This window comes from Alligator mississippiensis, chromosome 1 (assembly GCF_030867095.1).
Source record: "Alligator mississippiensis isolate rAllMis1 chromosome 1, rAllMis1, whole genome shotgun sequence".
NCBI lineage: Eukaryota > Metazoa > Chordata > Crocodylia > Alligatoridae > Alligator > Alligator mississippiensis.
Genome location: NC_081824.1, coordinates 28646754 through 28672552, shown reverse-complemented (window position 1 = coordinate 28672552; position 25799 = coordinate 28646754). Strand labels below are relative to the sequence as shown.

Below are 25799 nucleotides of genomic sequence, written 5' to 3'. Positions count from 1 at the left end.
TACGGGACCTGAACCTGTTCAGCCTCCACAAGAGAAGGCTGAGAAGAGATCTGATGGTCACCTATAAACTTGCCAAGGGGGACCAGCAGGCAATGGGAGAGTCCCTGTTCCCCCGAGCACTACCGGGGGTAACAAGGAACAACAGCTGTAAGTTGATTGAGTTTAGATTCAGACTAGATATTAGGAGGCACTACTTCACAGTCAGGGTGGCTAGGAGCTGGAACTAACTTCCAAGGGAAGTGATGCTTGCCTCTACCTTGGGGGTCTTCAAAAGGAGACTAGACAGCCACTTATCTGGGGTCATTTGACCCCAGCATCCTTTCCTGCCCATGGCAGGGGGTAGGACTTGATGATCTGCTTAGGTCCCTTCCGACCCTACCAACTATGAAACTATGAAACTGTCTGTCCGCATCACCACTTGTCCATCGCTGTAGGACTGTGTAGAGGTTATGTGTATTGGTGGTTGGATCCAGTGGGAGAAGCCTGTGGGTGACTTGTTTTATGTGAAGTGGCTGTTGTGCATCAGCAACTGCACAGATCTTGGTGGAGGAAAAACCTGTGTCCAGTGGCAAGGAGATCCAAGATGACTGAGGTTACTCTTCTACTGCAGCCCTCATCTGCCTTCGCAGCCATTGAGAAGTATGCCTTTTGTATCCACCTGCTCCACTGTTCAGGTCTTTATGTTATGTTGGACTGTGCTTCATCTGTTTATCTTATGTTGGACAGCTCTTTCAGCTGTAGGAAGAAGTGGAATACCTGGTTTATATAAACTTCTGGATTTCCCTTCTCCACACCTCCTGGGAGCTCTCTTGGGCTATTTCTTCTATCATAATTCATTATATTCTTAGTTTTATCTGCCAGCTCCTTTTCTTTTTCTTTCAAACATCTTAACTTTATTTTGAAGATTTACTTCTGGTTGCAGTTTCTCTTCACCCTTATTTCCAGGTCTGTGTCTCTGCCACCAGTTTCTTTTCTCTCTGCTTCAATTTTATGAAACTGAGTATCTGAAAGCTCTGATTTCTGAGATTAAGTCACAAAAGGCCTCTCTGCTCATAGGGGCTATTTTGTTTTTCTCCTTCTCTGCTCTGCCTGTCCTGTTTCCCCCTGTAGCAGTCATCTTCAATTCTGCAGACTCTGAGAGCTCTTCTCAATGAGGATCTTCCATCAGTTTTTTTATGGGGAAGTAGCTTTTCAAACTGGTCCCCTTAAATGGGAATGCAAGAGGATCAGGGAACAGAAATGTTTGTGAATTGTGCCATCTCTCCCATGGAGGTCTCATTTCAGACAACCATCTGTTCCAGTAATGTGATGTGACCCCGTACTAAAGACTTTCAAATGAAATCTGTTACCAATACTTGTTCCCAGAGGAAGGGTGCTTTTGGAATAGAGTTTTCCAAGACTTTTTTTTAACCAAGCATGAATACACCAAGGGGCTTGTGGAATTGGGTGTAGTTTTGAACTCTGCAAGACTGCCTATATGCCTTTACCTACACCTCCATGTTCCTCAATAAAAATCATCCTTTGTCTTTCATAGGGGACACTTTCTCTTCATTAGCTTATTAGTCTTTAAGAAAAAACCTAGATTTTAAGTATAAGACACTGGGCAATGTCCCAGTGTCCAGATAGGTCTTCAAGCCCATCCAAATCTGGCAAGAGGGATGGGAGACCTATTATACAATATAGTTTCATAGTTGGTAGGGTTGAAAGGGAACCAAGCAGGTCATCAAGTCCGACCCCCTGCCATGGGCAGGAAAGAATGCTGGGGTCAAATGACCCCGGCTAGGTGGCTGTCTAGCCTCCTTTTGAAGACCCCCAGGGTAGAGGCAAGCACCACTTCGCTTGGAAGTTGGTTCCAGATCCTAGCTGCCCTGACTGTGAAGTAGTGCCTCCTGATGTCCAGCCTGAACCTACTCTCTATTAACTTATGGCTGTTATTCCTTGTTACTCCTGGTAGTGCTCGGGAGAGCAGGGACTCTCCCATTGCCTGCTGTTCTCCCTTGGCCAGTTTATAGGCGGCCACCAGATACCCTCTCAGCCTTCTCTTGCGGAGGCTGAGCAGGTTCAGGTCCTGTAGCCTCTCCTTGTAGGGCCTGCCCTACTGCCCCCTGATCATGCGAGTGGTCCTCCTCTAGATCCTCTCAATGTTGTCCACATCCCTCCTGAAGTGCAGCACCCATGGAGGAACCCATAGGAATTGGGGTCATCTCAGAAGGCAAAGAAAAAGCTGATTGACTACACATGTCTACTGATAGGAGAGGATGCCCCCAGACAGCAATTAAAATCCTATAGTAGAAGTGGATTGAGTTCTTTAAGAAAAGGCTTTTTAACTTTAAATTAATATTTTCTTAATCAGGTTAAGTATTGAATGGTCAGTTACTTGAGATGATGAATGTAATTTAAAGCAACATAGGCTTAAAATAATCCTTTTAATTTGTCAGGAAAAATCCTGACAGCAGACTTGAAAGAATTCTAGTAAGAGAAGCTTATCAAGGCATTTTGTGATTGCATAGGCTCTTATCTTGTTTTGAATTTAGACATGCACTGAATCTTTCATTGTCAAGGCTAAATTGCCTTGTACAGTTATCAGTTAGCATAGAACAGGCATTTCCATGATTTAACTAAGGCAGATGTGTCAAATATTCAGGTCACTGATATATTCATTTAGCTTGTATAACATGTTCAGAATCCAAATTTTCCTTTAAAATAAAACTAGGTTTCTAGTTCTCATGGTTGCACAGATTTCTCTCCTGATATGGAGCAACCATATAACCAGTGCAGCATCGTTTTTGACTTTGCAGCACAGCCTAGAAACATAACTTTCCTACCCTTTTCATTAACCCCTTTGTAATGCTGACTCTGACATCTGATGGTGACTAAACGTCAACATTAATTAATTCATAGCTGATCATTTTGGCAGATGGAACAGGGCAGAGGGCAGACAAACTACATGAAGCTGGCAGTTGCTGTTTGGAAGAAAATGCAGGAGGATGAGCCACACAAAAACAGAAGAGACAGAATAGGAAGAGAAATAGAAAAAGGATGGTGACAGGACAAAGGATAAAGTGAGTGGTGGACCTGAAAGATCCTAATTTCCAATGAAATACTCAGACAGTTTGATAATGTATGACAATATGGTACTGAACAAATAATAAATGAGAAGAACAAAAAAATGTAGTAGCTTCAGGAAGGCAGTATTTTACACATTATCTTTGAGCAGAATACTGTTGGGATGAGGGGCCCCATTCTGTTCCCCTTAGTAGGCACGTAAGTGGACTTACATACTTAAGTGCCATTTCATTCCACAACCTGAAAACCAGATCATGCAAGAGGTGGATGGGCCTTCCTCCTTCTTGATGCTTTTGTGTGACTCAGTCTTAAGGTTATATGAGGTGACAAAATTAAATGCATTAATGGTTTTTCAGGATTTGAACAGGGTGCAATAGAATCACACTCAGGCTACAAATGTACGTAGCATTTGTTCCAAGATAATCTGTGATATCGTAAGACAAAATGAAGTTGTTCAGACATCCATGTCCATTGTCCCAGGATAAATCCTAAAATGGTTCATGGGATAGAAAGCACTAACAGTTTATCCTGGGACATCATGAAGTATGTCTGAATGATTATCCTGAGATTGCATCATTGAATCAGGGGAAGAAAAGTAGCTCTGTATTCAACTGCTCACTAAACCCTGATGAGAAGTGATGTGCGTACACACCAATCCTAGGATATTTTTGTTTGAGAATGAACGTGGGTTCAACTTGTCCAGGTGCAAATGCAATGTCTGTTCCTAGCCTTAGGCACCTAATTGAGAATTTGGTCCTAGGAGTTTTAGGTGCATTGCTGGGACAGTGTCCTATAATTATATGGGTCATCCTTCAGAATGGATGTTAGCTCTTTTCAATGACCAAGTCCTGAACTAAAGGAATGTTACTTGTTGAATTTGCTGTTTATTAGTAAATATTGTTCCAGATCCCCATACTTACGGGGAGCCTGGGGGTTGGGGGGGGTGCAGTGATGCAGTTGCACTCCACCTTTGATTACAGCTAGAATCACATTTTAAACCGATCACTTGGGAGGGACAGTGACTTTTCTGTTCAGACAGTGCTGAGAGACTTCACGTTTCATTATAAGCTTCCTCATTTCTGCTAGTGTCTCTTCATTCCATAGGAGTTAGCAACCTTCTCGTTTTAATGGTTTTGCTGTTCCACTATTCAAACTATCCTTTCTTCAGAAATGTTGCCGTCTATTAGCCAGTCTTGAGAGCCAGAGAGTACTGCCTCTCTCTTATTTCACAGCCCTGCAGACTGTTTTTAGCTCTTGCTAAAACATTTAACTCACATGTAGTAATATTAACTCAGGTGTAGACATGACAGATAATAAAGTATTGGAGACACTGTCAAGGAACTCAAGAAGACTAGATTTTGTTTTACAAATTTGAATGAGAGATGTACATTTGACTACAGGACTGATGAAATGATATCTTTTGACTATTTTGACTATTTTTGTTTAGTTTCTCATGTTTTTTAAAGTTCAGATACAATCTAGAAAATTAGCGAACATTCCAATGAAATTATATTCGTTTTTGCTTTGATCTTAAATTGAAAAGTATAGTGTTAGGCCCCTAGCACATTAGTAAAGCCTCTACTTTCTCTTCAACTGGAGAAAAATGTGTAAAGTGTATAAAATTATACATATCATCACCTGCACCCACCTTTCTTAAATCTCATATCTGTCCCTGCCCATACCCATTTGCCTAAGCTTGAATGTAGAGCTCTGAATATTAATTATTTAAACCTAGGTTGCTATGTAAGTAAATGTCATTGATATATAATAACTAGCTCCACAGTGAGAGTGTGTGTGTGTATGTGAGCGAGTGTAAAACCTACACATGAACTTGTCTGGCAGAGAGAAGTAGCTAGTGCTGGGGTAAAGGAAAGGAGCTACTTAGTAGCATAGAGCAATACTGTATTGTAGGCCTTTGAGCTATAAGAAGCTAACCTTTTAAATAGAATGTACTCACAGATAATGATGATTAAAGTTTATAAACAGTATTTATAGGGAAATAAAGCACGTCCCTTAAGGAAAAGGTCCGTAGAGTTCAGTGGAGAGAAAGCTCTCAATAAGAATTTTATACAAATCTAATGAATTGTAGCAGAGCAGGGATTTGTATTTGATGTAACCAGTAACCAGCTCTTAAATGTTACCAATTTTCTTCTCCACTCATGGTTTTTGGCTATTTTTCAGAGACATTAACTAACAGTATTTAGCAAGCCTATAGCAATTTTCAGGTCCACAGTGTTTTCAGGCATTGAATCAAAATCTCCCCAGTATGTCTTCACTGGAGTCCCTAACAGGCTTATTCATATTTTTGAGTGGGAGGAACTGGGTTGGGTAGGCAAAACAACTTACCCAAGATTAGAAAGAGTAGTTACTCACTTTCAGAGTTGGAATTAGAAATCTGTACTTCCTTTGGTTAAACCTTTGGATACATGCATATCTTCATTTCATATTACACAAGAGAACTAGAATATTTCCTCGGAAGGATATTGTGTAAAAAAATGTTTACCAAAAAATGAATAAACCAGTAATCCTGCATAAGACTCTTTCACTGGTATAGAAATAGCCATGGATGTAGCAAACTGAGGATACAGCAAGTACAGCATGCACATTTACAGAATAAATGATGTTGGCAGATGCAGGATAGCCACCCTCTTCAGAAAAGGATTACGCTCTTGTTTAGAGCTTGTTCCTTCTGGTAATTACTATTCCTAACATGGCAGTCAGTACAAGGTGTCCAGTTGCAGTGTCTCGGATGCAGTGTTCTGTACCGTACATGCTGTCTCTTTTGAATGCTGTTCCATTCCTTATCTAGTTGCATAAACTATACCCTTCTTAAAAATCTTGTTGCTGAGACACTGTTCTTTCCTGAAGTGAGGATGGACTGAAGAATAATATTTAAAGCCAACAGCAATGCTCAGCTTGCTTATAAAAATGAAGGCACAACTGGAATAATGGGGTGAAAAATAACATTGTAAATGAGATATTTTGTCAAATCCTTCACTAGTATAAAATGGCTTAATTGCATTGCCCGAAGTGCATTCCTCAGTTTATTATAGATAAGGTTGAAAGGGCTTGTCCATCTCATAAACTCATCTCTGTCACTCATTTGCTTGGCTTCTTATTTTCTTTATGGGATGAATTTCTTGTGTTTATCCAGGGGAGGAATTTCTTAGTCTATTCTTTATGCCTACCAACCCATGATCCTCCTTATGTTGGGTGACAGTGATCTCATATGAGCCACTGCCTACATCAGTTCTATAGAAAGAACTAGTATCTTTCCATGTCTGTTTGTGGCTGTATCACAGCTTGTCCCTCTGCTCAGAGGAAGAGATCTTCAGGGGACTGAATCCTGTATCAGACCTTTTGGGAGGTTGAACTAGAGTGCCTATATTCCTAGCCTTCCTCATCCCCATGTAACCTGGGGCACATCTGTGTCTAGATTATTCCCCCACTAATAAATTTTGTTAAGTTAAAATGGAGAAGCCAAATCTTTGCTGGTGAAAGTCCGTTGATTTAACTGAAGTCAGTGGTATTACATCAGCAGAGAAGTTGATTCAAGGTTACAGGCATGTATTAATACTTCAAGTGCATATTACCTTTCAAGAATGCTGGAGTTTTTTTGAAAGGTGCATACCCAGAGGATACAGAATTACGGTTGCTTTTCTCAATCGAGGAACTCAAAGTACAAGGATACTGTCCCTTTAGCAGTGATATCAGAAAATCCTATTATTCTAAATCATCCATAATGTTTCATTTTTTCAGTGACCATATAGGATTCATAGTATAATAAATAGTTACTGCATAGGTTTAATATGCTATTTTGTGCTCAGAGCTGGACACACAAAAAATAAAACTAGCTTTCCTAGTCATAGGTTATATTTATCTCAGTGTGGATCCACTCTTCTCAACAGACTCTCATACCTAATATTCTGTACATATTTAGTTCAGTAAGGGATTTTCTCATTTTCCCCTAAATTTTAGCAGGATATCAAATGGGACAAAAATGTCACAGCAATCACAGTAAGTGTATGTTTTATATTCTTTCTTTCTCTGCTAGGATGTGATAAAAATCAAACCAAAAGAAAAAGACCCAGTACCAAAAAATCCCTAAAACAAAAACCTCACCGAGTAATTTAGAAATATTTTTAACCCTTCTGTTTTTAGAGGGTCACCCCTGAGGAACCCTTGCCCAGTTCACTTTTAATTCTGCAGAAAAATTCTACATTTTCTCAGCTGTAGCCTAACAAATTTAAATCTGAAATGATTTTGTCTGGTGAATTTGGGGGTTAAGGCAATATTATATTATACTTAGCCTGTCAGTTTGTAATAAATGTATGTGTGTATACATGCTTCTCATATTAGTTATTCTGTCTAACTTAATATTAGTTAATTTTTGAATAGAAGGTTAAGGTTGCTTGAGTATTTTAATACCAATTTTAGATGGGTAAAATGTCAAGCTAAAATAGATTTCTTAATTTCCTTTGCAATACTCTGCCTTTATATTTTTACGTTCAATATTTTGTGAAAAATTAAATTCCGAGAATTTTGAAACTGAACGGAAAAAATGTGACAAAAATGTCATGAAATTGTATGAACTTAGTTTAAAGAGTTTTCGCTATATGACAGTGGCTCTCAACCTTTTTAGATCCAAGGCATCACTTGATATACCCGAGGCACCCCTTAGAAAATCCCAGCACTTAGTTTTCACTTGTTATTTTACTACAAAAAATAATAGAGTTGTTCTTTTGTTGCAAAGAATTCAGAAAGACCACAACAAACCTTTTTTAGGGGATGAAGAATGAACAATGAACTATTAATTAAATATAAATCTTGCCAGTATTTAGATCTTGATCAGGCAATGAGCTCTCTGCAGAGAACTGCTGTGAGAGAGCCTCTGGGGATAGGTGGATCCACTCATTAAGATTCTCTAGCAGGATTGGGGTTTTGCTTATGGGGAAACATTTCCCTGAAACAAAGCACAAAGTGTCTGAGTTCATGTAATTTACTGGCATGTTGTAGCCATAGATACTGCACTGATTGTTAGTAATACAGGTACTCCTCACTTATCATCCCGTTTAATGTTGTTTCATTACTACGTTGCTGATCTATTAGAGAACATACTTGTTTAAAGCCGCGCAATGTTTGGTTATAACATTTTTTGGCCGCTGCCTGCTAGTAGGTAACTACTGTGATATAATTGGATTCGCTTAACATTGTTTTGCTTAAAGTTGTATTTTTCAAGAACGTAACTATGACATTGAGTGAGGAGTAACTGTATTCTAAAATGGGTTGGCAGTGTTTTTTCCGGGGGTGGGGAAGCCCAAACCACACAGCTTGCATTGCAGATAGGTACTAGGATGTAGTCACCGCTGCTGTTTCTCCTCATAGCCCAGCTGCAGCATGGCATGGTGAAAACTCCCACTTACTGCAACTCCAGTTACCTGATTGTGGCTCAGTGCAGGGAGAACATCCTCTGCTGGCATGGTACAGAGATAGCCCCTGCAGGAGAATGCCACTAAAACCAGGGGTCCACAGGAGGCATCCAGAGGTTTTCAGGTTCCTGACCCCTGTTTTAAAATGTTGATTGCTTGCCTGTTCAAAATTCAGTTTAAAAAAGCAGCCAAAGGCAACATTTAAAGGAAGAGGGTCCCTTGCTTCTAGTTTTCTAAAGGATGCAATCATGTTAGTCACTAGTTATTTCTCTGTTGGTCAAATGCACCGCTTTTTCCTTGGAAATTTTTGGCTAAAGAGAGTGGTAGCATTTTGTTCCTTGATGGTCTTTTCCAGCTGCTTCTACCAGTTGCTGTCTGTTTCCTTTCTGTAGCTTTTTCCCATACAATGAAGTTCTTTAATGAATCATGAACCTAGGTTTCATGATACAGGCTGCAGGGTTTTGAAACTTTGACCTGGTAGCTTCCTGCTATCAGGGCATGTATTCGTCTTTTGAAGCCTTCACTGTATCCCTGGATCACCACTATCATGAAGGCTACAGCAGAGTCCTTTCAAAAGAAGCATTCATATTTTTTTCTTATTGGGACACAGGTTGTAGCGTTGTTGGTCTAAGGAGATAGGCAGACAAGGTTCTTTGGGTAAAGCTGATATCTTTTATTAGACCAACTAAATAGTTGGAAAAATTTTTCTTAGCAAGCTTTCAGGTTTAAAAACCCTTTGTCAGGCTGAGGAAACGTATGCAGTTGGTGTGTGCTCTTCCTGGATGGAATGAATAGTAAAGAGGCCAGAGGCTGGTCTGCATGCAAGAAAGCCAACCAGTAAAAATGTAAATCAAGGACTCAGTGGGTGAGAGACAGGCTGGGCAGGGGAGAAGGGTGGTGAATGTAGCAGGTAAATAGTGCAGAGGTACCTGGGGAGTTAGATGTCAGGCAGGTTATAGTGTGTCATAAACCCAATGTCTATATTTAGTCCATGGTTTTTTGTATCCAGGTTGTTGATGAAGTGAAGTTCATCGGCTCATTTGTGAAAAGTGTTTTGTAAATTCCCTTTGAGGATCAGAACTGAGAAATTGGAGAGAGAGAGTAGTTGTCTTGTGAGAAATATGCCTCCATAGGTAATCAGGTATTCTTGTCTTTAATAGATTTCCGGTGTGCATTCATTCTGGTGTGCAGGTGCTCTTTGTCTCTCCTACGTATTTTCCATCAGGGTATTAGGTGCATTGGAAGAGGTATATTACATTTCTGGAGGTGCAGCTGTAAGACCCAGGAATGGTGATGGTTCTGTCGTGGGCTGTAGTAGTTGCGGGGGTGGTGATGTGTTAGCAGGTTTTGCGTTTCTTGTCATGGCACGGTCTGGATTCATTTGGTGTGTTTTGGGCCATAGGAAGTTTGCTTCTGGTGATGAGGTTAGCGAGGTTTGGTGCTTGTTTGAAGGCCAGGATGGGTGGTTCTGGGAAGATCTCTTTAAGAACTGGGTCTCCTTCTAGTATGGGTTGCAACTGTTTTAGGATTTTCTGTATAGCTGAGAGGGAAGGGTGATATGTCATAACCAGCGGTGTGTGATTTGTGGGGGTTTTCTCCACGAATTGCGAATTTGTGGGGGTTTTCCTTCTGTACTGCAACAATTCTTCATGTGGTATCCGGGTGGTTCCTTCAAACGTGCCATCTGTCTCTCTGGGGGAGTGTCCTTGTTGCATGAAAGCCTTTTTACGATTCGTGAGGTGGCAATCCTGGGTGTTCTCCTCAGTTCTTATATTACCCCTCCCTCGAACCTACACGGAAAATCCCCAAACAGTTGCAACCCAACCTGTGGCAGTTTTGAGGATCCTTTCTACAGAATATCTGTTTGTAGGAATGAAACACCAACTGCAGGAGCCTGACTTGGATACCTGCATGGTACAGCACTACATTTAGGTAGATTCTTTCACAGGGGTAAAAATATACATTCTCTGCATTAAGACGATTTTCAGGCTTAGGGAAAGTTTCTATTTCTCTTTGTTTTTTACACCCAAGTCTAGATTTATAAATAGCCCTTGAACAAATTGTTGTTTTAACTGTAAAGAAAAATAATAGTAGTGCTCTCCTGCAAAAGGTGAGACACTTCCTGAGCTAGCATTATCACCATCATGCACTTTGAGAAGTGTGTGTGTTCTTATGCAAATACTGTATGATAGCATCATAAATAATTTTTTAGCATGCTCCCAGCATCAGCTTTTAGAGCCAAAATTGACGTGCATTGAAAATAAACTGGGTGTGGGCTATTTTTGATCCTTTTGTTTCTTAAGGCCTGAATTTTTTTAAGACTCACTTTTCCATGTTTGTTTTTACTTTTGAACTGTAACTACTGTCAAACCTCATCTTACCTGCTTTTTTTAGACTTGTCAAAGGTGTCAGATAGAGACTATAAGCTTTCTCATGCCATAAATAAAGCTGGGAGATACCAGATCTTTTACCAACCCTTCTCTCTAATTCTGGGCACTTGGAGTGAAATGGAGGTTAATAAAAGCAAACACAGTGTTTTAAAAATCCTGAAGAAAAATCACTTGATCTGCTTTTGCCGCCAAATCCTAGATTGGTAATGCAAAATGTAAGAAACCTCCTTGCCCTGCTGCTCCTCTTAGGGCACATGTGCATGGGGCAGGGCTGCTGGCTCCCAGTTTGAATGGGCCTCATTGCTGAAACAAGATGTGTGCCAGATACCTGCTACAAGGTGCAGACACACAGGGGTGCAAAATGAACAAGGAACCAAAGCAGGAGCATCTGAATATGACAGAACTTGATAACATGATCACACAAAATGCTGAATGTGCCCGACTGCATACTCAGGCACAGTCACCACAGTAACTATCAGGTTATTAAATGCACTGAGACCTTCAATTGAAACTGCTCAGGGCTTCCAGCCTTTTTAGGAGAGCCCCGCTTCATCCCTGTTCCTTCAGGTTTTGTTTGATAGAAGGAGAAGACAAGAAAGGACATAATCTCCATTCTTTAAATATATACATTTAAATGTGTATTTAAAGGGTCCTATTTAAAGGCTAAATTGCGAGCCCTTTACTCACACTGAGCAGTCCTTTATGTCAGTGTTTCTCAACCTTCTAAGTAGCAAGTACCCCCTCAGTTCTGAAAATTTTAGTAAGTACCACAACACTCAATTTTCCAGGGGATTTTATATTTACAGACTAATGTGTGCTATATGTTGGAAGAAGGGTTGTGTATATAAGGCCGTGTTATGACAGATGTCTGATCTGGTATGGATAGGGTTGCCACCTTTTACATCAGAGGTGCACAACTCAAGTATGTACCTGGGCTAACGGTGATGTTGCCGAAACCTAGGAGGGTGAACCACGTTATTACTGGGGAATTTATTTATTGGCTGAATCAAATTATTACTGGGGAATTTAAAGCGCTGCGCAACGTGTGGTGCACCAAATTTTTTGCCACAATTTTGAGAGGAAAAGAGGGCAAGAGAGAAAGGAAAAGAGGGTGAGAAAGAGAGAGAGAGTGTTGGGGTACCCATGTACCCCCTGCCTATGTCTTATGTATCCCCAGGGGTACACATACCACAGGTTGAGAAACTATGCTTTATGTCAAAATAACCATGTTCATCTCAATGAGGCTATTGAAAGGAGTAGAATATTACACAGTGGGCACATCTACACAAAACATTTACAGCGCAGTAACCTAAATAACTGTGCAAGAAATGTCTTGTATCTACACGTGTGCAGGTAGTAGGACCCAGATTTGCTGACCTTGGAGCAAATTGCTCCTGGTCAGCCCAGGCAGGAGGGGCCACAATTCCTGCCTCCTGCTGAGTCATATGGCTCAGCAGCTAAAGGAGTCTTGTGCCAGAGCCAACCTCTGCTGCATGATGGAGGCACCCAGAACTCAGGCCTGACCCCCTTGCCCCCTGCCAGCCCAGAGCTGCCCTCTGAGCTTGGGCCAACTTGTCCCACAGAGCCCAGGGCTTAGCACTGAGCCCTGGTGCTGGCCTTAGTGCCTGGGACAGCTCCTCCCCCGCCTCTCCGGAGCCTGGCACAGCTTCTCCCCTGCCTGCCCCGCAGCCTGACAGGCTGTGCCCCATGCTAGCCCATGGCTGCCCCTGGAGTTCCCTATGACCCCAGGGCTGCCCTAGGTGCCTACTGTCCATCTGGGGCTTCTCCTAGAGCCCTCAGCCAGCCCAGAACTGCCCCCAGGACCCCCTGCTAGCCTGGGACTGCCCCTCAATGCCCCCTGCCAGCCGGGGGCTACCCCCAGTATCCTCCTGCCAGTCCAGGACTGGCACCCAGGGAGCTGTGGCCAGAGCCTGAAGCTCCTTCTGGCTGTTGCAGGGGACAGATCAGGGCGGGAACAGCCCTGGCCTAAACTGCTTATGCCCTGCTCATTTTGCTTCTGACCTGGGCACATGTGTAGATGCTGCATTCGGGAATAGTTTACTGTGGAGCAAATTGCTCCGCAGTTTATCATGCACATTAATTACATGTGTAGGCATGTCCAGTGTGAACAAGGTCACAAAGCAATTTTCATGTTGCTCCCTTGTTTTCAGGCACTTCCAGTTTCAACAGCATCCAGCTTTGGGACAAACGGTTTCCAGGCTTGGTTTGAACAAATATATAATTTTTTACAAAATTCCCTTTGCCAGGGCTTCCTGCTCTCCATCCCTCTATGTGTGTTAATTCTGTTAATTAAAAGGCTGAAGAGGAGAATTTGGACCTTACCTGAAGAGGAGAATTTGGGCCTTAGTCATTTGAGTGGTGTATTTGTGGTATTTAAAGGCATCTGCTGTTGTCTTATATGCCTATCCAAAAAGAAAAAAGATCACTGTAATAGCTGAATGTTTTTATATTATTCATACAATCATTTTTATTGTAGCTAATATTTTTTTCAGCTATATTTTTGGTGCTTTTTGTTATATGACCCCAATGTGGCAAATACATACATCTTTGATTATGCATGTGTCTGAGTATTTTCAAGAGCAGAACCTGTATTAACAAAGTAGCCTGGGGACTTCCAACTGATAAATAATAGTTTGTTGGAGTACAAGAATGCAGTACGGTATATATAGAAGGATCTAAGGAAGCTGTAGAGAAGAATGTTTCTTCAATTTTCTTTATGCCTGAAGAAAATGTAACAATAATAAAGAAATTTCACTGGAATGCAAGATGTACAGATTTAGAAAGGAATGTAAATAGAAATGCTAACTAAAAACTGAAGTCATTCTTAAAATAGTGAAGAAGAAGGTTTGTTGTAGCAAGCTTGTGGCTCCGACCTTGAGTTCTGCCACCCCCTGGCCTGCTGTACCCTCTGGCCTCTGAGTCTTCTGTCTCTTGCCTTCCCACCTTGATGTTAATATGATTACGTTGGGGGGCTGCCTCTAAAGGCCAGGTACGTTCTTTTGATGCCTTCCCCCTAAGTAAAGTCCTCAGGTGCTACTCTGCCCCCAGACACAGTCCTCTGGGTTGTTCACCCAGGTTATTTGGCCCTGTTTTATGAGCACTAATTACTGGCCCTGTGGGGCACTAATCATGGCCTCCAGCCACCCCCATTGTTCCATCCATACCTTGCAGGTATTATTCTCATTTCATTCAACAGGCTGTCTTGCCTTGTCTGGATATCAGGATTCCCTCTTGCTCTGGCTGCTTATTTTTTACCAGCCCACCAGGCCCTGGACAGCATTCCCTCTAAGCTGTGCGGGGTGCGTGGCCACGCAGGTGCGCACATGCCACACTGCCAGGCGCACCTGTGCAGCCACACATACTACACAGCTTAGAGGGAACAAACACTGGCCCTGGACCCTGGCTGGGTTGCCACTTCTGTGTCTCAACCCACCAGCACACTAACTTTTCTCGGGCTCCAAGCAGAGTACCTCTTAGGAACCCCCTGTGGTCTTCATTTGCCCCATGTTCCCTTGGCTCAGAATACAGCTACCAGCTCTGCATTTTCCCTTTGACTACTTGTCCGAGCTGCCTATTGACTATTGTAGAGCCACTTGCTCGTGGGTAGGCACCTATATAGCTTTGGAGCTCTTAACTATACTTCTTTGGCCACTAACTTGTTGTCCCTGGCCTTTGCTCAGCTGTCCTTTCCTTCTTAAAGTGACAGGGGCCTTTGCCTCCTGTCATAGTCATCAAGGCCAGGTACAGATACATAGGTGGCGGGTGGAGGGGATAACAGAGCTTAGCACCCCTAAACATGGGGCAGCAGTAGGGCCACAAGGCAGACCAGCCACAGACTTCTGGCGGCTGCAGCAGGGCTGGGGAGGGAGAAGGTCTGGCTGGGGCAGGCAGTGTGCAGCCAATGGAGTGTGGGACTGATCAGCGAACAGCTCATTTCAAGGGGGAGGTTCCTGCTGCTGTGTGTGCCTCAGGAGGGATGGGGAGGGGCATGTGCTCCGTATCTGCATGGGGCAGGGCGGGCTGCTGCTCTCTGTGAGCTGGGCCTGGGACGGTGCCGGGCTCTTCCTGGTGGGGGATGGAGCTGGGCCGGGCTGTGTTCAGGGTGCATGGCGGCAGTGCTGGGAATGGGGCTACAGGGGGAGGGCTGCAGCCACCCCAAAATTTGCCATAGCCCCTGCTCCCAGCACCACTGCTGCCTGCCCCGAGTGCAGCCCAGCCCAGCTTCCCCCTGCCAGGAAGAGCTCAGCACCGCCCTGGCCCCAGCCTACAACTGCAGCCCACCTTGCCCTGTGCAGACCTGGGGGTACATGCCCCCCATGCCTCCTGGGGTGCATGCAGCAGTGGGAGCTGCCACACCCTCCCTGTGCCAGGCTCCCCCCAGACAAGCCACTTGCAGCTCTGTCTCGCGCCCCACCTGGGCTGTGCAGGGTACCCCCGTGCCCTTTCCCTTCCCCCTCCCCCTTCCCCTACAGACTTACCTGCTGGGGGGAGTGCGTGCACACTTGTGCACATGCACTCAACCCCCCCCCAGTTTTTTTCTCCCTCCACCAATGTATAGACGTTACACTTTTATGGCTAGCAGTGATCAGAAACTGGTCTATACCCATAACAGAACAGAAGTTCTGCACTCACAGACTGGTTTAAAAATATAGAACCTGGTCTAAGATCTGCCCTCCCCCACCCCATCAAAGGACGAATGTGTGCTCTGTTCACTATCAATCTAAACAACAAAGCTTACAAAAAACCCCACGTAACTTAAATTAATTCTGCCTCAGGCTTTTTGGATGTCTATACCTAGCCCAAGAGTTTGGACCCAAAGCCTGTTGAAAATCTTCATTGACCTTACAGGGTTCTAGATTAGAATATTAACAACTACCGTCATTACAAAATAATTAGGGAATAATAAATTAATAGGAAGCTGTATTTAATGAGCTTTGTTGCTTCTGGAATATGCCTTGTAAGAAGCTGCTTTCTTGGAATATTGTTACTTTATTAAGTCCCATTTACAAAATGCAAGTTTAGTTCACTTTACTTGATTAACTGTATTTAGGAACTAAGGGCAATATTCTGGCTTCATTGAAGTTTAGTAGGAGTTTTACTACAGACTTCAGCAGCAAAAAGATTTCACCATAGGTCTCTGCAGCATTATGTTACAGATACCACACTTTATGTATAGATATGATTGGAAAATTTCTATCATGTTTTCTTTAGTGGCTCTATATTTGTTGCTTGCAACTAAATTAAGTGAAAAAGTCAAAGATTTTTCAGAAGTTCCACACAAGTAATTTGACATTTACAATAAATAAGTACAAATTTAACATATGATTTAAGAAGAGAAGAAGGACAGGCCAATCGTTAGGACACATATCTGGGTCTTGATAGTCTTGCATCCGACTATCTGCTCTGTCCTAGACCTCTATGTGACCTTGAGTGAGTTGCCTAGGCCCATATCCTCTAACACAGCATTTCTCAACCTGTGTCACAACCCAAAAGTGGGTCACAAGAATATATGAAAGGGTTGTGAACAAATTTTAAAAATGGATTCTCCTTTAAAGGAGAAAAATGTGGGAAAACATAGCTTTTCCCTTGCTGGCTGGCAGAGTTCCAGCCTGGGAAGGGCTGCTTGGGCCCCCTTCTGCTCTACACCCCCCCCCCCTCCTGCCCCACACATTGGGGGGCTAGGGGTGGGGGGCAGTGGGTTGAGACTGGTCATTGATGTTTACAAATGGGTGCTGATACAAAAAAGGTTGAGAACCATTGCTTTGATGTTTGGGTACAGTGAGTCCTATTGATGCACATCAGTATGTTTTAGGGGCCATAGTCTCTTTGGGCCAGATTCTGTTCCCCCATTAGAATGGTAAGTGCATGTAGGCACTCATGCTGTTGACTTCCTGAAAAACAGTTAATACGAAGGGTAGATGAGTCCTTCTCCTGCTCGCTGCTTTGTAGTGACTCAGTCTTAAAGGTTAGTTGAAGGTGTGTTACAAAAGTAGACAAATTAATGGGTTTTTGGACTAAAACAGTTTGGAATAGAAAGCAGTTTGGAATAGAATCCTACTTAGACGCCTATTAGTTGAAACAACTGCCCCTTATTTTAAATTTGATTGCACTATGCATTTACCTATACAGAGCACAATTTGAAAATCAGATTTTTTTTATAGAATATGAAAAAAAATCCCCACAGTCATGTCATGTGGATGAGATTCAGAGACACTGACAGCTTCTGTTGTCACTGTTCATAGTACTGAGAAAAGAGTTTTGTGACAAAAGTGAACTTTTTTGGCAAAGCTTATACCAGTTGTAAAACAATGTGTCTGATTAATAATGCATTCTATTGAAATGGAATGGGAGGTTTGCTTAGGTATGATTCATCATTGTCTGGTACAGTAATTAAGTCTTTTGCTTGCTTCAAGGTCAGAATGACCCTGTTTATTATAATTTTTTCAGTGTTGGAGTTCTATGTAGTGGGTGTTTAGAAAAGAGGATAGCAAGAGATACCAATTTATTGGTTTCACTAGATTTAAGGGAAAATGTAACAGCCCATATCAGTTTCTTCTTGTTTCCTTGTTATCTGACATTGAAACGGCCAATTGCTTTCTAAAGGTTATTTTATTTTTAATATTACTTAACAATTTTTTTACATGAGATTTCAACATAAAAATAAATAGTTTGATAAAGCCCTTCTTACATTTCAGTAGTATTGAGAAACAGGGTTTTTGTTTCATGCACTTGACCTGACATAGCTAAGTATGTCTCTCTGACTTACAAAGATCACTGTCAGCTGTGTTAATTAAAAAAAGTAACATTTTACTACTGTCAAATGTACTTTGTGCCTTTAGTTATATACTTTCATAACACCATAGATTGGAAGGGTCTTCAGTCTTTGTTGTTATGGTCACCTTTTTCAGCCTCCTTCACAGGGGCAAGACTCACTGTTTCTAAACCATCTCAGGCAGAGTTTTATCCAGCCTCTTCTGAAGAACCTCCAAATGAATGAGATGCCACAGCTTCCCTATGCAGCTTGTTCCATTATCCTACTCTTCTTACAGTTTGGAAGCTTTTCCTGAGGTTTGATTTAAATGTTCTTCACTTCTGTTTAAACCCATGGCCTTTGTTTTGCCTTCTGTGGCAAGAGAAGACGTATCTTCACCTTTAAAATGGTTGAAAACTGATATCCCCTGTTCTGTACTAATGCATTTGTTTTTTTCTTCCCTTTGTGTAGTACCTTATATTTGTCTTTGCTGAATTTTATCTTGTTGTCTCTGAACCAGTTCTCTAATTTATTAAGATCCCTTGGAATTTTAATTCTGTCTTCCACAATGTTGGTAAGTCTTCCCAGATTTGTGTTATCTGCAGATTTGATGAGTATACTCTTTATCCTTGCATTCAAGTCATTAACACTACTGGACCCAAAACAGTCCCTGTGGAACTCCACTTGATCCCTTCTGTGTGTCTGATGTTAAGCCATAATGGGTGCAGCCAGGAATGACATTTGTCGTACGATTGGCCCCTTGAAAGTGCTCTAAACCTGGGCCCAAACAGAAGAGCACAGCTGCAGACCTGTCCAATTGTGGAACAAATTAACCCTCATTGTATGAGGGTTCAAATGAAGCTGCTCCTAAGCAGAATAACTTCATTAAATTCTGTATGCTCTGCTGCAAGAGCAACCTAACTAAGCTGCTGTCTCTGGATGGGAGTAGGGAGAAGGCAGGGGAGGGAGGTCCTTTTTGGTGTTTTCTCAGCTCCACTGGAGCAGGGGAGCAGGTGGCCTGGAGCCTGTCCCCTCAGGGGGGCTCTACCCACCCTCCCCACTCTCGTGTGGCTGAAAAAAACCCAGAAGACCTCCCTCCCCTTCCTTTTCTCCCTCCCATCCAGAGACAACATTGGAGTTCCAAGGGTGGGGTGGAGCCTGGGAAGAGATGCAAGGGAAGAGGCAGCCTCTCTCCCCAGATAGGCTTTGATCCTCTGCCATCCTGATCCAATAGCTAACGTCTGTTGGATCGGGAAGATCAGTCTAACTCATGACGATTTCTGTTCTGTTTTTCCTATTTTTAAAATATATTATGTTTACTGCATTCCTCTTATGCACCAAACCAATTGCCATATTAAAGAAGGAAATCAAGTTGTGATCAGATAATTTATTCTTTATAAATCCCTGGTGGTTGTAGTGATCAGCCACTCATCCTACAGATATTTCAAATGGGCTGTTTTATAATGCACTCTAATAAATTCCTAGGTATTGAAGTCAGAATGATTGGTCTATTTTTTCCTATTTCCTTTTTTTCTCTCTATTTTATTTTATTTTATTTTATTTTATTTTATTTTTTCCCTATTTTTTTCAATATGGACACTCTCAGAGCCCTTCTAGAGTCCTCTGAGTCCTTACTTATCACCCATGAGTTTTCAAATATTATTGCCAAGTTATTTCAGCTAATTCCTTGAACACCATAGAATGCCAACATACATTTATTCAAAACAGTCAATGGTTCTCTGGCATGCTGTTTATTTATTATGATCTGAATCCCTACTACCTTCTGCATGGATAGTAATTTTGCTCCTGGCTGCATGGTGCTCAAAATTAAAAATGCATTCAGCAGGTTGGCCTTTTCTGTGTGTTCCATTAATAACTCACTTTCTACACTGAGGAGTGGATCCATATCTTTCCTTTCCACATAACTTATTTGTAGAATCTTTGCTGCTTTTATCTTTTCTGGTGAGTTGTAACTCATGTTTTCACTTTCATGTTCCTGAATTTGTCCTTACAAGCTGTGCTGCTCATCTCCTTCAGGACATGCCCTTCATTCCATTTTCTCTCTCTCTCTCTATATATATATATATTGATTTTCAGATAGTTAAAAAGCGCCTTGTGTAGTCGCATTGGTTTCCTGAAGTTCTAATCTTTGCTCTCTGTTGGAATAGCTTGATGTGGCTAGGGCTGGGCTTTACAAATATACTGATTCTATGAAAGTCGTGTTTCTCCTATACTGTCATTCACACATGGAAGGATTTCCCTCAAAACATCTACAGATTTCCTCATTATTTTCCTATAACTCCCTCCTCCTAATGGTTCTGTGCTTCAATGTATACCAAAACATGGCAACAGTTAGCCTTCTGCTATGCTAAACCTATTTGTCTGTCTTACATACATGGTTCCCATTCATTTGGCTGCCTAAAATGGGATTAGTAAGAATTAATCATGACTCTGAAAACCCTTGTCATCTAACCCTGGAGATTCTAAACACCACTGATGCATTACCCTCTAACCAAAAAGCTCCCGAGATACATCAAGTTCTACTTCAGCACCTGTCTAGAAACATGTCCCTCTTGACAAGGCAGAGCACCTGAATATCCAGTTGGGCATAAACCAGATTGAGACTCCAAATTGGCAAATTCCTCCATTTAAGAGACTCAGTCTGGCAGGCAGTTTTAGAACATACCTACAGGATTGTGCTGTGAATAAAATACAGTTGGAATCTGCTGTGTTTTTGCCCTCTTTCTCCTTTTCCTACAATCGCCCCACAGTAACAGCACTCACCCAGACTACTGGAGACCCAGATTTTAATTCCCACCTTTGAAGAAGTTCCTCCCACAATCAAGTTCCTGAGCTACTCAGTCCAGTTTCAGGTGACTTCACTATCTGGTTTCCTTAGTTCATCAAAATATGCATTTTTTAAATTGAGAACCTTTTTAAAATACATGTTTCCTTTTTTGCATGATAATTAGTAAGTAGCTTATTAAAAATGAATATTTTAAACCTGAATGGTATTTTTGTTTTGGGTTTTTTTGCCAGTTATGCTGCTTGTTTGGTTTTTTGCGTTTCTCTCATCTTGAACAACCAACACAGTTTGTTCTGTGTCATCTGGTTACTTTCCATTGACCGCTTTCATTTTCATATTCACATACCTTAGAACAGTGGTTTTCAACCTGTGGTCCACAGACCTCTGGGAGTCCTCAGGCTATGTCTAAGGGGTCTGCAACAGATGAATATGGTCAATCAAAAGTATGTTAATACCCACACTTACAATTCAGAGGGGTCCTCACCTCCATTTGAAATTTCCAAAGGGGTCCTCACCTCCATTCAAACATTTTTAGGGGTATGCAAATAAAAAAGCTGAAAACCACTGCCTTAGAACAGTGAAAATAAGTTTTAGCCTAAAGCTCAAGTTTTATGTATTTGTTTTATGAATATTAAATACAACAGAGAAAGTTTTCCTTTATTTTTTAATTTTTAAAGGTATAACTCTCAAATTTACTTGTAGGCTTTACAGTCCAAATATTGTAATATGTTACTGTGCGAGAGCCTAAAAGAGAAAATAAAATGATAATAGCATATGAAGCCAAAGCATCTGTTTCCATTGTTCAAGAAAGCAGAAATGCAAAATAAGACACTTGTATAGACTCTTGAGTCAGAAAAACAGTAAGCATGTACTAAACCCCATTGACATCAATTAGAGGCACTGATTTCACTGGGACTTAACCTGATTTATTTAAAATTAAGCATGTGTGTCAGTACTGAAGTAAACTGGAGCCATTAAGTTTCATGAGCCATAGATATTTAATGTAGCTTTACTTTTATTAATCTAAGATAGATTAATAACAATATTAATAATTATTATATTAACTAATAACAATTATATTATTTGTCACTTATTTAAAAAATATACTGTATGTCTGACAGGCTGTCTCCCTATCTTTAATATATTCATCCCTTTAAAAGATGTGGAGTAAAATTTGGCTTGCTGCATGACAGCATTAACCACTCGACTGTTGGAGCTAAAACATGGGCAGATGCTCCTCCTTATCTTCTGATGCCTAACACTTTTTAGTCATAGCTATATTTTCATGACTTAGGACAGGAGCATCAACTCATTTGGCCACACAGGTCAGATGAGTGGCACAGGGCCAGTCCACAGGCTGAATCAGGCCCAACTCCCACTTCCCTCACTTTACCCACATGCCTGATTCATTACAGGTGACATCAGCCTGGTCTGATCCAGGACCTGGCCTAAGCAGGTGGCAGAAAGCACATGTCCCAGGCACTGGGCATGGGGGTGGCCCAGCACAGCAAATGACGCAGCACCAGGTGCTGAATTACAAACTGGATCCAGCCTGGAGGCCATATGTTTGACACCCCTAATCAAGAATAAGTGTGTACTTGCCTGGCCATCATACCTGCCTGGCCAGCATGTAGCCAACAGAGCATGCTCAGGCTACGTGGATAAATTTATTTATCCATGTTACAAAGGAAATAGAATTACTATCTTCATGTAAGCTCACAAAACTATTTTAAGCAGCTACAAAGCTGCCATTTAAACACACGCATGCACACGCGCTCACACACACACACACACGCGCGCGCAGAAACAGAGTACAGGCAGTCCTTGGATTTGCGACACAGTTGGTTCCTGAAAACCGCATCTTAAGTCAAAACGTCGTAACTCGGAACCAATTTTCTCATAAGAAACAATGTTATAAATGGGGGATTTGTTCCTGAACCAAGGCCCGATACCCTATTTTCACCAAAAATACCCCAGAATTTTGTACTTGATCAATTATAGATGAGTAATATAGCTACTTTAAAGTATTTATATTTTAAATAGTAATCATATTGATTTGGAATGACTTCTTTGAGGTGACTTTGCTGGACTTTTTGAAGGGGTCTTGGTTGGACTTTTCGGTGTCACATCGGATCAAACATTGTAAAGTTGAAACTGATGTCAGAAAGTTGAAACGGTGTCAATTTATAGATGTTGTAAGTGCAAAACATCGTAACTTGAAGTGCTGCAAGTCGAGGACTGCCTCCCAGGGGGTGCATCTACACAAGACATTTACTACACAGTTGACTAATTAGCTGCACAGTAAACATCTTGGCATCTACATATGCACCCCTGTTAGTCTGGAGTAAACTAATTTACTCTGCAGCGGGATAGTACAAGTATATACAAGTACTATCCTGCTGCAGAGTAAAAAACTGCAGCAGTGCACGTGTAGATGCTGCTTGGCTGGCTGGGGTGCAAGGGTGCTTCAGTGTTGGGGGCTGCCTGCTGGCGAGCCCTGCACTGAAGTTTCCTTGTGCCCCAGCCAGCCCCTCCGCAGCAGGTTTAGCTAGGAGCAGCCCCAGGATTACAGGCTGACCCCCAGGTTCATCTGCCAGCTGGGGCTGCTCCACCCAGGCTCCACATGCTGCACCTCAATAAACTGCGGAGATTATTGCTCCAGAGTTAATTGTTCCCCGGCATATGTTCAAATAGTGGGCCTGGGAGCAATTAACTCCAGAGGAATAAGGTCTGCAGTTTATTCAGGTGCCAGAATTGCACATGTAGATGTGCCCAGGGTGTCCATTTAAAAGTAATACAGGAGTTACTTCTTTGAGCAAGAAGTCATTTCTTGACTATAAAGGTGTCCAGTACACCTAAGTATTGATTTGATTTCCTAGACATTTTCTTTAGAGAATGCACTCTTGTTTTCTGTTAACAAAATAGGCTACTGGAGGAATAAAGATCTTTTTTTTACTCATTCCTGTTTCTTTAAAAAAAAAAACCAACTGTTGACGTTAATAGTGCTTTAGACTGACAGATTGATATGTACCTGACTAGGAGCAACATGACCTAGCAAAACACTTCTGTATTAATAAGACATAAAGTCATACCATTTATCATCTAGTATTGCAGGCACACAAATTAGAGAACAGCTTGCTAGGTTATATTGTAGTCTTATTATTTTGTTTCTGTCGTCGCTGCAGAACAGATAGCTTTGAAACCTTCCTGTGTTCCACTGTGGCAGAAGAATGTTCATGTCATGACGACCTGACTGAGTTGCTCAGTTGCGCACTGCACTGACTCAGGAGCCTTAAGTGCTCCTAACCAATTTGCAAAGCAGCAGACTGTCCTAAATCAAAGGAAGGAAAACTCCACAAAGATATAGCCGCTAGCAATCACCACAGGTGTAAGTCTTCCAGCACTGCAACCAAAATGTGAAACCCTGGGATTAATTTATTGGGCATAATTGGGGAGCACACATTTTGTTTAAGGTACAGTACATTTTGTTCTGTGTAAATTTATTTTTCCAACTGTATTAGTAATAGTTTCGTGATGAGCATTTTGCAATATTAAAGGGACACCACCAAAATACTAATATTTTTGCTACTGTTCCTATCCATGCCCTCCCTCATTTTCAGCTCCTGTTGCTAGAACAGCACTTTAAAATGTTGTACCTGAATATTTTTTTCATTGCTAGCTTTTCACATTTTTTAAATTTTATGCATTAGGTGCATTTTTCTGCACTTTGTCTATTCTCTATCGTTTATTCTGTTTGAGTGAGTGGCTCTTTCTCACCAAAAAGGGGAGGAGTAGGAGGCACTTTTAAAACAAAAAACCAGAAAACTTTTATTTTAAACACACACTAATTTAGCTTTACAACAGGGAGCTTAGAGAGATGCGTCTTAACTTGATTTTTTTAAATGATGAGATCTCATCTTCATGGTGTTTTTTTAATCACCAAGGCATTGCTTTAAATAATATAATGATTTATTATTTTCTGATTTAATGCGGTTTTAAAGACAACTATAAACAGAAATTAACTCTTATTTGAATGAATGCCTTGCAATGAAGTAACTGTATCTGGAGATTTATTTGCTATTATAGCTCAGCAGGAATTTCATCCCAACAGGATCACAAATCATTTAGACTCTTTCCACAGGTTTTTGTCTTCTCTGTGTAGGATTATCCATATTTTTCAGAGGAGGGGGAATCTGGGAAAGAAAATCTATTAAGGAGTTAGTTCTTCCCTAACAGTCCATTGGAGGGGCAGGGTTTGATCCCCCTTCTTGAGTGACTCAGAAGCCAAAAAGTTTCAAAATCTGGTGGATCATGTAAGGGTCTGTGAATACTGATGGATAACTTTTGTATCCAGTGTTTTTGGACCCCGAAACATTCCCTCTCCTCAACTGGTTTGCACCAATAATATACCCCCAGGTTGTAGCATCCTTTCCTATGAGTGTTTTTGACACTGGATGAGGAACAGCATACACCCCCAAGTCATCTATTTACCTCTTGGCCTACGTGTCTCTAGTTTTTGCTATTTGTATGCCCTTCAGACCCTTCAGGTGTCCTCTCTCAATAGGGCTGAGGTTATTTCTCTGGAAGGAACCAAACCCCTTGTTAACGTGGGGGTGAGAAGATCTGTGAATTCATGCTCTTCTGCTTTCATGGAGCTAGGAGAAGGGATGGCTGAGACTTGTATTACCATGGGAACATTTTCCACTAATCTACCAGCTGCTACTTCAGCCTTCCTTTCCTAGCACTGATTTTCTCCATTCAGCTTCTTCCTGCTGCTTAACAAGCTCAAAGCATTTAATGCATGTAATTCTTTTTAAGAGAGTTTGAAGGTGGTCTCTGGAAGAGCTGCTTTTATCAAAAGCCAGGAGCTGATCAAAGCAGCATGGAAAAGCTGAACTGAGGACAGAACAGAACTGCTTGACTGGCTAGAGGGTCAGGGATCTGGGCTAGACATAAAGCACTTTAGTTAAACTACAGTGAACACTGCTGATAAGGGGTTTCTCTCCAGAGTAACACCTGCAAAGTTTGTGAGATCCTGCAGGAAAATCAAAGAAATCTGCATTAGAGTGCATTGTTTCCTGCAGGAAGGAGTGCCAAAGCATTCACAGGATGCTATTGCCTAAATGTATTTATTGCCATATCATATATTAGGGTTAGCCTGCAGCATTATTACAATACCGGACTATCCCCCAGCTCTGTATTTTTTTTAAAAAAATGGCCCCTTGATGTGCTCTTAGGCAATCACAGAATTAAAGAGTGAAACATATGACTGGCTGTTCATCATAGGGGACACACTCCTGGAAGTTAAAAACAAATCCATTTACACAGAGTTCTAA

The 25799-nt window shown here is 41.6% G+C and overlaps 1 protein-coding gene across 5 annotated transcripts in view; it reads left to right on the top strand.

Moving 5' to 3' along the window:
• GREB1 (growth regulating estrogen receptor binding 1) overlaps positions 1–25799 on the top strand; it is a 159786-nt gene that overhangs the window by 35765 nt on the left and 98222 nt on the right. Inside the window, exon 1 of one of the 5 annotated variants that reach the window (XM_019492720.2) lies at positions 23793–23936. The exons of the other annotated variants lie outside the window; for them this stretch is intronic. The gene's annotated coding sequence lies outside the window, so the exon portion shown is untranslated. Of the gene's footprint in view, positions 1–23792; positions 23937–25799 lie in introns of those variants that run through there. 5 annotated transcript variants of the gene reach the window in all.